The sequence below is a fragment of the Macrobrachium nipponense genome, chromosome 26, assembly GCF_015104395.2.
Source record: "Macrobrachium nipponense isolate FS-2020 chromosome 26, ASM1510439v2, whole genome shotgun sequence".
Lineage (NCBI taxonomy): Eukaryota > Metazoa > Arthropoda > Malacostraca > Decapoda > Palaemonidae > Macrobrachium > Macrobrachium nipponense.
Genome location: NC_087215.1, coordinates 33843254 through 33857394, shown reverse-complemented (window position 1 = coordinate 33857394; position 14141 = coordinate 33843254).

Sequence of the window (14141 nt, the reverse complement as noted above, 5' to 3'; positions counted from 1 at the left end):
GTGATGTCGGCACTTCGCCCAGAACGATTGGATGGTGTCCCTGGACATGCAGGACGCCTACTTTCATGTGCCAATTCACCAGAGTTCAAAGAAGTTCCTGAGATTTGTGTTTCGAAGGGAGGACGTATCAATTCAGAGCCCATTTGTTTCGGCCTTTCGACGGCCCCTCAAGTGTTTGCTCGTGTTCTTGCTCCCATTGGGGGAAATGGCTGCATATGTTGGGCATAAATGCAGCATTTTACCTGGACGACTGGCTTCTCAGATCGAGTTCGAGGACACAGTGCGTGAAGGATTTACGGAATACACTGTCATTAGCGAGTCCAATTGGGAATTCTCATCAACCTGGAGAAGTACTCAATTAGTGCCTTCCCAGAAGAATCCCCTATTTGTGGATGATTCTGGACTCTCAGACTTTTCGGGTTTTTCTGTCCCCGAAAAGAATAGAATCTTGCCTAAAAAAAGTGAGTCCAACCCTTCCTGAACCGTCGTCCTCCTCCGCCTTGGAATGGATGAGTCTCCTAGGGACGTTATCATCAGTAGAGACGTTTGTAAGTTGGGTCGTCTTCACATGAGATCTCTTCAGTTTTTTTCTCAAAGCGAGTTGGTGTCGGAAGTCTCAACCAGACACGTATTCGTTCCCAGTGTCGGAAGAGATCAAGAAGGACTTGAGATGGTGGATGTTGAGGGGAAAGATTGCAAGAGGGTCTCTCCCTGACATTATGGAACCCAGACCTAGAATTATACTCCGACGCATCGGACAGAGGTTGGGGAGCTCTCCTAGGGAACAAAAAGATCTCAGGATTATGGTCAGAGAAAGAGAGGTTGAATCACATCAACATGAAGGAGTTGAAGGCGATTTGGTTCGGTCTGCAAGCATTCGCTCCTTTGGTCGTGGGAAAGAGAGTGGCAGTATACTCCGACAACACCACGGCTCTATCTTATATCAGGAATCAGGGAGGAACCCATTCATTCTCCCTCAACAAAATCGGAGAATATCTCCTTCTCTGGTCTCAAGATCGGGATATTTCCCTCGTGCCGAGGTTTGTACTGGCGGACGAACTCAGTCGAGTAAACCAAGTTCTTCCCACGGAATGGACATTGCAAGACAGGACCCCAGTGACAATTGCCATCAGGTTCTGTCGAGTAAGTGGATAAGACCCCATCGACAGTCCTCACAGGAGCTCTCAGCCATAGGTCACACCCTCGCGGAGGCTCTTGAGGCGAAGCAGGCTTCTAAGCAGTAGCTATGAAATCTTCCGCCAAAACAGGTAGGAACCAGGGTATTGTTAATTATTTTTATTACCTACAATGTATGTTGTTTACCTGCCTAATCAGTAATTAGCTGTCTCTTACCCTCCGCCAAAGGTGCCAATCAGCTAAGTATATATCTGACTGGGAAGTTGAATGTATGAAAAATGATATTGTTATTGTACAATAAAGGTTCATACATACTTACCTGGCAGATATATACGATTAAATGGCCCACTCAGCCTCCCATCAGGAGACAGGTGGAAGAGAAAATCTGGTTCTAGAACGGTAATGGTTCCTATTCCTGCCACCCAGCGGCAGGCCGGTAGATCACCTGACCTACCTGTAGCGTGTGCCGTAAAATTTGAATTTCTGTCGGGGACGACAGAGTCTATAGCTAAGTATATATCTGCCATGTAAGTATGTATGAAACTTTATTGTACAATAACAATATCATTTTTGCCCAAGTAACTGCCAAACCATTTTTTTTATTCTTACTGGCTGAGGGATTTGGCAAAAAACTATCTGATCTCTTTAATCCTGTCTCTCCAGGTGTGTGTGTGTGTGTGTGCAGGAGTCTCTTGGTGGGGAAGTATGGCAGTAAGTACAGTACCTCCTTTTATTCTTAACGTTTCATTTGGCCAAGTTAGTGATGTAATTTTTATTTTTTATTTTGTGTATTACAACATCAAGAGAGTGCAAAATATAATAAAATAAAAAGTAATGTTCTGATGACTATGGAAAAGGTTAACTCAAAAAAAAAGTAAAAAATCTCTTGAAATCTGCATTTTGAAAAAAAAAATGAAAACCTTTCTTTGCTGGAAATCTCTATATTTCTCAGAAGTTTTGAGCAGTCTTGTTCCCCGAGAGATCTTAAACCTCCTAATTGGGACTTGACCCTGATGCTGAGCAGTCTCACATATGGTCCTTATGAACCCTTATGTGGTTCATCAGACAATAATTTGATCTAAAATGGGTTTCTTACTGGCCTGAGCTTCACCAAAGAGAGTTGGTGAACCTTACTGGACTCTCGCTCAATGTTAAACATGTTAAGGGTTGGCAGTCCATAGCCTTTGAATTGGTCCCGTAATTTATAGTTACAATTCAAAATCCCTTGGTTCACAATGGCAGATTTGAGTTCTTTCTTGATCCTCTTCCATGGAGATTTTCATGGTAATGACCCAGTTGAATTATGTACTCGAATTACTCTTATGTCATGTTGGGGTGCTGTGTATCTATCTAAAAAGGACTCGGCATCTCAGATATTTTTCCTTCTCCACATACCACTAGCCAGTCTTCGACTTGTCCTTTCCATCCTTTGTACTTGTCTTGTATCCCACTAAATCTCGACCAATCCCTTCTCCATCTTATCTCTATGTTCACTATCTGATCCTATCATCTTTAATCGACCACGCTTCTGCTACCAGTTTGTATCTTCTCCTAGCCTAATCTCTCGTTTATGCCACAAATGTGCAACCTATCCACCTGTTTACGTTCCCCAGTCCCAGTATACTCCAGCTTAAGACTGAACAACACTGCAACATGACTTACAACCCACGAACTACTATAAGACAGAGCTGTCTCTCCTATCCTACCAAACGCAAGTTCTGTGTGTCCTCTACTGCATGCTCTGTTATTGTTTACCTTTCCACCCCACGCTGCCACCATCTTGTCTTCTATGATGACACAACACAACTTAAATACATCAAGACATTTTCTAAAATCAAACATGTTTTTTCCCATACATTGAACATTGACCACATTCCACCAATACAGAAAATAAAAATAAAAATAAAATAATTGACTAAATTGATATATACGAGGGCCCATTCAAAAAGTATCCGACCTTGGTCCATAAAGAAAAAAAATTGCACATTTGAAATTTTTTTATTCAATCACCTTCAAAGTACTCCCCTTGGAGTGCACACACTTTTCCCCGCCGGTGCTGCCACTGCTGATAACATCTCTGGAATGTTGACATTGGGATGCTGTAAAGCTCTGCCGTCGTTTTCTCATAACTTTCTCTCTCGACTCAAAATGCTTCCCTAGGGTTGTTTTCAGTTTAGGGAACAGCCAGAAGTCACAAGGTGCCATGTCTGGAGAGTACACCCATGTCTCATCACCAGTGATGATAGTCGTCATGAAGTCAGAGTCACTGTTAGCACAGTCAAGCAGGTCTTGTGCAATTTCCAGGCGGAGTTGTTTCTGCTGTTCCACCAGCAACTTGGGAACGAATTTAGCAGACACTCGTCGCATGGCCAAATCTTCCGTTAAAATTGTATGCACTGATCCTGTGCTTATTCCTACTTCTTCAGTAATTTCTTTGATGGTTATACGACGGTCGTCCTCCACTATTCGACGAACATTTTCAACGAATTCTTCGTTTTCTGCTGGTGGATGCCTGCCTGCTGTGGCTTGCTCTCAATTAAGATTTGTCCCTTGCTTGAAGCGATTATACCACTCCTTTATCTGTGTTATTCCCATGGCTTCATCGCCAAAGGCTTGCTGAATCTTCTGGATAGTTTGCACTTGTGTATCACCAAGCTTGTAGCAGAACTTAATGCAGTAGCGCTGCTCGATGCGCTCCGACATGTTGTGTAAGGACGATAATCCGACGAGCTTGTGCTGAACATCTGCACTCTAGCCCTCACAGCCGGGTACCGCCACACACTAGAGCTTTTAAAATTTACACGCATGCGCAGTAAGAGTGCTGTCAACTCCCACAAAACTAATTTGCTGATTGGTGAATTATTTGTCCTTTTATGAACCAAGGTCGGATACTTTTTGAATGGCCCTCGTATGTAATCAGTCTGTTCCCTCTTTCTTGGTTGTGTCACCAAGAACGAGGACATTTCCAGACCATGGCCTTGCTCGTTCACCATTAGAAACATAATAGATGTCCTCAGTCCAGAGGAGGACGAGAGACTTCTGTGTTCTATAAGGGCTTTTAGGTATGTACGTAGTACTACCTTCAGAGGACAGAGAAAATCAGAGAACCTTCGAATAATCTTTGGTGTTCTGTTAGGAATCCTGCACATCCTGTTAAAGAATCCCCTCTTTTGCCCTTCCTCTTCCTGAGAAGTTTAATTACTGAGGCCCATCTCAGTTTCAAGATTTTTACCCTCCAATAAAGTTAAAGCTCACAAGGCCCGGGCTGTCGCCACTTCCCTTGCTTTTCGTCAAATAATATTGTCTGCTCAAAACTATTTTGCAATCATTTTGATTTTGGAAGTGTAGGTCAATCTTTGCATCACACTGAATTAAAGACAAAGAAATTGTGTTTGAAAATTTCTGCACGTGGCTGGCATGGTGTTGGGAGAGGAAGCATAGGGGGGTTTCTGTTCCTCTACTATCCTCTCATCTTGTTACAAGGTTTTGAGTCGAATGGAAAATGGGGGCGAGGGGGTACATTGTACTTGGAGTACCTGCCAATTATTTAGTGGTGTACTGAAGGTTTGTAAGCTATAAAAAATACAGATTGATTAAAAATTTGTCATATTTCCAGTTTCTAAGGGGATCTTGTAATATTAAACAAACAAATAGGTTTTCATACACCTTTATTATCACAATTTCAACTGAATGCTTTTAGTTGAAGTGATGAGAATACAAAATTAAAATAATGCATAACATTTACACAATGATTTAATACTAGATTGAATTAAAAATAAGATACGTAGTATATAAATACATATGTATATGTGCAAGTGTGCCAGTTCTTAGTTATGAATAAACTTATTATACATGACTATAAATACATATATATATACAATATTTCATAGTTCCGTGTATACTTTTAAGATTCCCTGATGTATTTTACGTGTTAACATTATTTTTTGGAATCATTTAGGGTGTAACACAGAAATAGTTGAGTATTCTGCAAATATTTTTTTACATGATGTAGGGTTAATGGCAATTCCAATTTGCCTCGTAAATCATAGCTTAGCCAACAATGTTTTAGAAAATACATTGGTTAGTATTTAATACTTATTCAGGTTGGTCAAATGACTTGTACTGTAATGTCATATACAGTATGCACATATGCTGCATCACCAGCTTCCAGTCAGGTCCAGTGCGGAAATTGGCTCCCTAAAATATCTCTGCAAATATATTACATACAATGTTTTTAAAAAGCCTTTAATGATTTAACAATTGAACAATACAGTAATTAATTTTTTAATTGCAAAAGTTAATTCTGTAGAAACTCACGTTATAACTTTAAATGACTTGAGCTACTTAGTTATAAAAAAAAACAAAAGGCAGCATTAGTAAAAAATAGTTACTATTACCATTGTCTTATGTTACAGAATCATTAACCACTAAAACCAGTGATTTGTTCATGAAACTTACCTGTCAGATATATATATAGCTGTATTTTTCCGAATCCGACAGAAATTTAAACACTTACGACACACGCAGTGGGAGTCAGGTGGTTAGTACCCATTCCCCGCCGCTGGGAGGCGGGTATCAGAATCATTCCCCATTTTCTATTCATAATTTTTCTGTCGCCGGTGCTGGAAACACCTGTTTGCAGCACCTCCGTCCAGATTTTGGAAACTTATAGCTACTTGAGTATCCCTTTTGGTTTTTCTTTGGTATCTGAATTGGATCGGTGGCTTGGCACACGTTGACTTTGGTTTGATTTGAATTTGGTATTGATTTTTTCTTTGATCAAGATGTCAGGGTCTAGTTCTGCTAGCGCTAGATTTTGTTCCATGTCTGAATGTAGAGGTAGGCTACTGAAAGCTTCAGTAGACCCACATTCTGTATGTAAAGTTTGCAGGGGGAATGAATGTACGTTTGAAAGTCGTTGTAAGGAGTGTGAAAGACTAACAGAGTCGGAATGGAAGGCGTATGAAACCTATCTTAAGAAACTTGAGCGAGATAGGTTAAGGAGGTCTTCCTCCAGGAGTGTTTCAGGTAGGCAAGATTTAAATTATTCTCCTGCTAACCCTCCTTCTGTAGATTATGCTCCTACCCCTGTAGTGTTGCCTCCGGCCCCTGAGACAGTGTCGGTAGAAGGTAATACATTATCGCTAATTCTTGAATCGATTCGTAACTTAGAATCAAAAGTGTTAGCTCTGGAGAGCAAAAGTGAAGAGAAGTGCAGTGAAACAAGTGCCCCTTGTGTAGTGGAGGGTGCGTCAGATCGGCCTCATTCCGCCTCTAGACCTAGACCTCTGCTTGACTCCCAGATTACGGGGAGAGAGCATGTCGAAAGTCGAAGGAGGGTTACGAGGAACCCCCCCACCGATCTGGCGTGCCTTCGGCAGCTTCTGACGAACATACCCAGACTGCCAAGGAGCGTGCGCGTGCACGTCTTCTCAAGGAGTGCTTTTCTTCTTCTGAAGCTTCCTCCCCGCGCAAGGGTGGAGCTCTCATTACCGCATCACGTCCGCTGAAAAGGACGGCTCGCGTTCGGGACGCTTCACGTCCAGTTGTTTCTCCGGCAACTTTGCTCGTCGCCTGATAGTGCGTTTGCTGCTTTTCCTCCGCAGAAGAAGCGTAAGGATTATTCGGAGGCGGAATCTTCCCTAGATGTTTCTTTCGAGCGCCGCAGTCGCTCTAAGGTGCGTGAAGCGGCGGTTCCTGGGAGTAGCAAGAAGGCGTCCCCTCGCCACTCTCCTGCTCACAGGATCAGCCCCTCCCCAGAAAAGGAGGCTTCACCTACAAGCAAGATTCTCCAGTCTCTTCAGCAGCAACTTCGAGATGTTTTTTCCTTCGAGAGAGACTGTTCCCACGTCGCCGTAAGAAGGATGACAATCTTCCTGTGAAGAGGTCGAGGCGTTCTCCCTCTCCCTCTCCTCGCTCGTCTCTCTCTCCGTTTGAGTCTCCCTCTAGAGTTCGTTCTGCTCCCCAGCAACTTTCTAGAGGAGGCGAGAAATTCGTTTCTCGCTCTCGTGAAGCGGTTGTTCCGCTGCTACGAAACTTGTGGATAAGAAGCGAGTTTCTTTAGATGCCGAGCGCGCTTCTGTGAAAGTCAAACGCGCTTTAGTGAGGCGCCGAACGTGACTCGGTGCAAGTTTCGCGAGCGCCAGTGGACGCTCAGAGAGTTTTAGTGGACGCTCGGCGTGCACCAGTGGACGCTCGGCGCGCATCAGTGGACGCTCGGCGCGCACCAGTGGACGCTCAGCGCGCACAAGTGGACGCCAGGTGTACACCTGCGGCGTTTGAGCGCGCTTCTGTCGGCGCCAGTAGATTGGCTTCGGACGCCAAACGCGCGCCTACGGACGTCAGTTTTTCCACTTCCGCAAGCACAAGCGGAGGCGGGGGGAACTCTTCCTGTTCGCCGTTCTTTCTCTTTTGAGAAAGCTCAGGACTCTTCTTTACTTCCTCCGACTTCTCCAGTGTCTGAAGAGGAAGTTAGTGACGCTTTCGTCGAAGTGGACGAAGAACAACAGTGGCTCCAGTTTCGACGGACTACAAGGTTTTGACTCGTTTACTTCAGTCAGTCTTTGCAGACACTTTCCAACCTGAAGCTCCACGTACTCCTCCCTCAGTTTCGTCTTCCAAGCTGCTAAGATCTCGGGCTTTGTGAGAATGAAGAAGGTCGCTTTCTACGAAGCAAGCTTTTAGAAAGGTCCATGATTGGATGGAAAAGAGGAAAGCTTCGGGCAAGACCTCTTTCGCTTTACCACCTTCAAGACTCGGTGGCAAAGCTGGTATGTGGTATGAGACGGGAGGAAAACGTCGGAGTCAAGCTTCCAGCCTCAGCTCAAGGAGACTTGGTAGCATTGTAGATGCCACCAGAAGATCTTTTTTTGTCTTCCTCGAAGGTCTCGTGGACACATAGCGAGTTAGACTTTCACCTTAAAGGCCTCTTCAGGACACTAGAGGTCTTTAATTTCTTGACTGGTGCCTGGGAGTATTGGATGCCAGGTTCCAGGAGTTCTGATTCATCAGTCTGGGGAGCTGTCCAGTGTATTGTCTTGCATGGACAAGGCCGTCAGGGATGGTTCTGAGGAATTGGCTGCTCATTTCAGCACGGGACTGCTTAAGAAAAGAGCACTTTTTTGCAATTTTACTGCAAAGTCGGTCTCACCAGCGCAAAAAGCGGATCTTCTTTTCGCTCCTTTCTCAGAACATCTCTTCCCCCAGTTCTACTGGTAAAGGACATAGCTGCTAGTCTCCAGGAGAAAGCAACTCAAGACCTTCTGGCACAGTCTTCTAGGAAGCCTGCTACTTCTTCGTCTTCTGGGTCCTCTGCTTTGAAGAAGTCGAAGCCCTTTCGATCCGCTTCTTCCTCGAAGCCAGCCCCTCGAGGAAGAGGCTCTTTCAGAGGCAAGACTCCCGCTCCTTCCAAGACAAGAAGTGAGAGGGAAGTCCTTCAGACACGGTAGGAGCCAGGCTTCTACATTTCGCGAAAGCTTGGGAAGAGAGAGGTGCCGACGCTTGGTCTCTGGACATCGTCAAGAAGGGGTACAGAATTCCTTCCTGATGTTTACCCCCCCCCCCCGCTGTCTTCGACACCAAAGGATTTGTCTCCGTCGTATCAGGGAGGAAAAAGCAGAAAGTGCTTCACGATCTACTAGATCAAATGATCGAGAAGCAGGCAGTGGAACAGGTCTTCGACCGGAGTTCTCCGGGGTTTTACAACCGTCTGTTCCTAGTTGCCGAAGCAGTCAGGGGGGTGGCGCCGCGTTCTGGATGTCAGCAGTCTAAATCGCTTCGTTACCAAGCAGAAGTTCAAGATGGAGACACCTCATCCGCCTGCTTGCAGCTTTAAGACCGGGGGATTGGATGGTCTCGTTAGACCTTCAGGACGCATACTTTCACGTCCCCATCCATCCCCGATCAAGGAAATACCTGCGGTTTGTCCTGAAAGGGAAGATTTTCCCAATTCAGGGCACTCTGCTTCGGTCTCAGCACGGCGCCGATGGTGTTCACCGTTCTTATGAAGAACGTTGCGAGGTGCCTCCATCTTGCGGAAATAAGGATCTCTCTCTACCTAGACGACTGGCTTATTCGAGCCTCATCGCAAGACAGGTTGTCTGAAGGACCTTCACACGACTCTGTCGTTAGCGAAGTCCCTGGGACTTCTGGTGAATCTCGAGAAGTCGCATCTGACTCCTTCTCAATCCTTAGTCTATCTGGGGATTCAGATGGACTCAGTGGCTTTTCGGGCTTTTCCGTCCCAGGGGCGACAACTTCAATGCCTGGACAAAGTGTCGGCCTTTCTAGGGAAGAACATGCTCGGTGAGGGAATGGATGGGTCTGCTGGGGACCATTTCCTCACTGGAGAAGTTTGTTTCTCTGGGAAGGTTGCACCTCCGACCACTTCAGTTCTTCCTCTCAAGCAATTGGTCCACGCAAACAGGATCTAGAAGAGGTCTTGTTTCTGACGGAGAAGTGAAAAAGCACCTCAAATGGTGGTTGGATCCAAAGAAGCTTGCGGAAGGACTTTCGCTCAAGCTTCGGAACCCCGACCTAGTGTTGTTCTCCGACGCGTCCTCCACGGGTTGGGGAGCAACACTGGGAGGGAGAGAAGTGTCAGGCACCTGGAGAGGGGAACAGGTGTCTTGGCACATCAACCTAAAAGAACTCTCAGCGGTTTACCTCGCTCTAAGGTTCTTCGAGGAGGAAGTCTCCAGCAAAGTGGTTCAGATAAACTCGGACAACACCACAGCCTTGGCATACCTCAGGAAACCAAAAGGGGGGAACTCACTCTCATTCTCTGTTCGTCATCGCGAGGAATACCTGATTTGGGCGAAGTCGCAAAACGTCACGATTTCTGACAAGGTTTGTGTCAGGCGTTGGAAAACGTGCGAGCGGACCTTCTCAGTCGACAAGGACAGCTTCTGCCGACGGAATGGACCCTTCATCAGGAAGTATGCCAGGCGCTATGGAAGCTGTGGGGACGTCCTCATGTGGACGTTTTCGCAACTTCCGAACGAAGAGACTTCCTCTGTATTGCTCCCCAGTTCTGGACCCGGGAGCAGTTGGCAGTAGACGCCCTCTGTGGAATTGGTCGGGACTAGACATTTACGCTTTTCCCCCATTCAAAATCCCCTCGGGGAAGTAAATGAGGAAGTTCGCTGCATCAGAAGGAGCGAGAATGACCCTCATCGCCCCCTTCTGGCCAGCGGCCGACTGGTTAACTGGAGGTGATGTCCTTCTAGTAGACTTTTCGAGGATCTGCCCCTAAGGAAAGATCTACTCAGACAGCCCCACTTCGACGAGGTACCACAAAAAACCTCCCCGCTCTGAGTCTGACTGCGTTCAGACTATCAAGAAGTTGGCCAGAGCGAGGGGTTTTTCAAGACCTGTGGCAACGGGGCGATTGCCGCCACCGCAAGGAGGCCCTCCTCAATCGCAGTTTACCAATCAAAGTGGGCTGTCTTTAGAAGTTGGTGCAGAAGGAAGGGCATTTCCTCCACCTCAACCTCTGTGAGCCAGATAGCAGATTTCCTTCTTCACCTTAGGAAAGAAGCGAAACTAGCCGTTCCCACGATTAAAGGCTACAGAAGCGTGCTTTCTGTGATCTTCAGACATAGAGGACTCGACTTAGCGAATGATAGAGACATTCATGATCTCATTAGATCATTTGAGACTGTGAAAGTTCTCCAACCTAAAGTACCATCGTGGAACTTAGACGTGGTACTGAAGTTTCTCATGTCGAGTCAATTTGAACCGCTCCATTTAGCCTCGCTTAGGAATCTTACTAAGAAGACCATTTTCCTAACCGCTCTGGCGACGGCGAAGAGGGTTAGCGAAATTCAAGTCATAAGCAAGCATATTGGGTTCAAGGATCATAGTGCAGTTTGTTCCTTAAGTCCTACGTTCTTAGCAAAGAACGAGAACCCTTCCAACCCTTGGCCGAGAAACGTTCGAGATCAAGGGGTTGTCGGAGCTAGTGGGACCTGAAGCTGAGAGAGTCTGTGTCCTGTCAGGGCTCTCAAGTTTTATTTGCAGAGAACCAGAGCATGCAGAGGTTCTTCGGAGAACTTGTGGTGCTCTGTGAAAAAACCAGATCTTCCGATGTCGAAGAATGCACTGGCGTTCTTCTTAAGAAGTACGGTTAAGGGAAGCCCATGAAAAGTGTAGTGAAAGTGACATGGAGCTTCTGAAAGTGAAAGCCCACGAGTTGAGGGCTATTGCTACTTCGGTGGCTTTCACAAAAATATGGCAATCAAAGACATTTTGGGCACATTATTGGCGAAGCAATTCGGTGTTCGCTTCACACTACCTGCGGGAGGTGAAAGCAACATACGAAAATTGTTACTCGCTCGGACCATACGTCGCTGCAGACACTGTTTTGGGGGCAGGAGGTAGCGCTCATCCTATCCTTTAATGGTTTATGGGAGTTTTTTAACTTGTGTTATGGTTGTGGGGTTGACCGCCTGCGGCGGATCTCCCTTCCATTAGCTTAGTCTATGTGGGATACTTTTGGTAGGCTACGCCAGGGGGTTTGGTTTTTACTTCGTTGCCTCATTTTGTATGGTCAATGGTCTAGTCACGTCGTGGGTCTCGCCCCTGTTGACAGATCATCTGGAGTGCACCAGCTATATAGGTCTCTACCTCGCTGGCAACTCTGTAGTGCACAAGCAGACTTACGCGGCAGTAACCACGAAGTCAGCTATGCTAACAGGTAAGAATCAAGATATCAATTATCTGCATATATATGTTTCCTAAAATCTTCTATTCTGTCTATCCCTCCACCACCAAAGGTGGGATTCAGCTATATATATATCGACAGGTAAGTTTCATGAACAAAATGATATTGTAATGATACAATTAAGTTTGTTCATACTTACCTGGCAGATATATATAATCAAGTACCCACCCACCTCCCCTCAGGAGACAGTGGAAAATAAAAAATTATGAATAGAAATGGGAATGATTCCTGATACCCGCCTCCCAGCGGCGGGAATGGGTACTAACCACCTGACTCCCACTGCGTGTCGTAAGTGTTTAAATTTCTGTCGGATTCGAAAAAAATACAGCTATATTATATATCTGCCAGGTAAGTATGAACAAACTTAATTGTATCATTACAATATCATTTTTATCACCATGACTCTAGTAGTATAAAGTAAACTTAACATCCAAAACACTAGCTTTTGGTATAAAGTAAACTTGACATCCAAACACTAGTTTTTTGGAATAAAGTAAATGACTCCAAACACTAGTTTTTGGTATAACAGTAGTTACTTAAACTACAAGCAATTGCAGTGGAGTTTTTTTATTCAAGCCAAAAATAACAACAGGCTGTAAGATAATATTCTTGGGAGTAGGTTTCCTTAAGAGTTCATCTTGTTCCATTAGAAATCTATACACAAATCTAGAGTCAGTCCCTAAGTTGAAGGTCTGCCAGAAAAGGATGCAGGATATCTCATGAAAATTCTTGATAAAGTCTTTTTTGGTAAAGAGTGTAGGAAAATCTGTTCTGCAAAAAAAATGTCCCTGTTGCAGAGATCATTTGATACCTTCTGAACATGAATGCTGTCTAGTAACTGGCTGAAAGAAACTTAGAGAGGGTTGATAGAAATCTTGATACTTCTGCTGGAAGAAACAGCAAGTTGGCAGTGCACTTTTGCTGGGGTCACAATGGTGAAATTGAGGGTAACTTAAGTTCTCTGGATTATAAGACATTAATGACAGAAAGCGGGGGTTGGGATGGCAAAACACTCAAAACTTTTTGTGTAAAAATCTGTGTATCTTCCATGTTGCTAGAAAATGGGAGTACACAGTGCGCTGGAAGATTTTGATTTGTGATGTTTATGAAGAGATCCACCATCCTTTGTAACTGTCTTACATTGTCTAGGGTGAAAATATAAACCATTTTTAGGGAAATACGTCCCATCTTTTGCTGAAGGTATCCCTCAACTACATACTGTTCATAGCACTAACCTTGATAAACCTCTCTTAACCCAACATATTGTCAACACCAATTCATATCAGCTTTCTGATCTGGCATCCTCCTACATTCTCATGCACTTTGTAGTGTTGCCAACATCTTGCACATATTTTCAGATGGTTCTCTGTAAAATTCAATCTATATAAACTGCTTGAAATATGGTCTGCTTGCTTGGAAGTCCTTTTGTAACTGTAATCATGTCTTGGATATCATCCTGTTATAAGGATGATTGACTCCTTAGACATCTGTGTACAGGGTTCTTGATTCCTGACTTTCTTGGACCATGGGCTACCAGCCAATTTTAGATAGCCTAAAGTTACATACAATCAGAGGAGAGGAAGGAGAGACCTATGTGTGTAGTAATACAAGTGTAGTTTGTAAGTACAAAACAATTTTTGGGGGCTCTTATTTGGTCATATAAAATAAATAACTGAGTTAGGTAGCCAAATAACTTTAGAACTTAAATGGAATGGAAATTAAAGTAGATATTGGCTCTCCAATTGGATATCTATTAGTTAAAAGGTTAAGGTGTCTTAAATCTGTCATTTTCGCAACCTACTTGAATATGTAGAATTGCTTCAAGTCTGATTCATTTAAGAGTTTTAGCCTTGTGTATCTGATGTGGAAGGTAGCAAATAGGTGAAAATGATTGGATGAAATGAGCTTGAAAGGTCATACAGTGACTTGTTCTGTCACTGTTGTGTTGACAATTAAAGGATAGTGTAAGATAGTACTGTAGTTCAAAAAAACATCTGAACAACTAGGAAGGTAAGATCTGGCAATAAGTCATATCTGTTACAGAACAATATTTTACTGTGAATGCTGTCTGAAATTATTATTCATGCTAATACGTACTTGTTCTTTATTTTGGTCTGTTAAAAAAATGGGCAAACAGTAAATCAAAAGTCAAAATTACGATTTTAATAATCACCAAATTGATGCATCAGCACATTATAAGTGATCATGGGGTTGGATTGTTGATTACATAACAGTTACTTATAAGTGATCAAAAAGGTTAACTTGATAGGCAAAGCTCTCC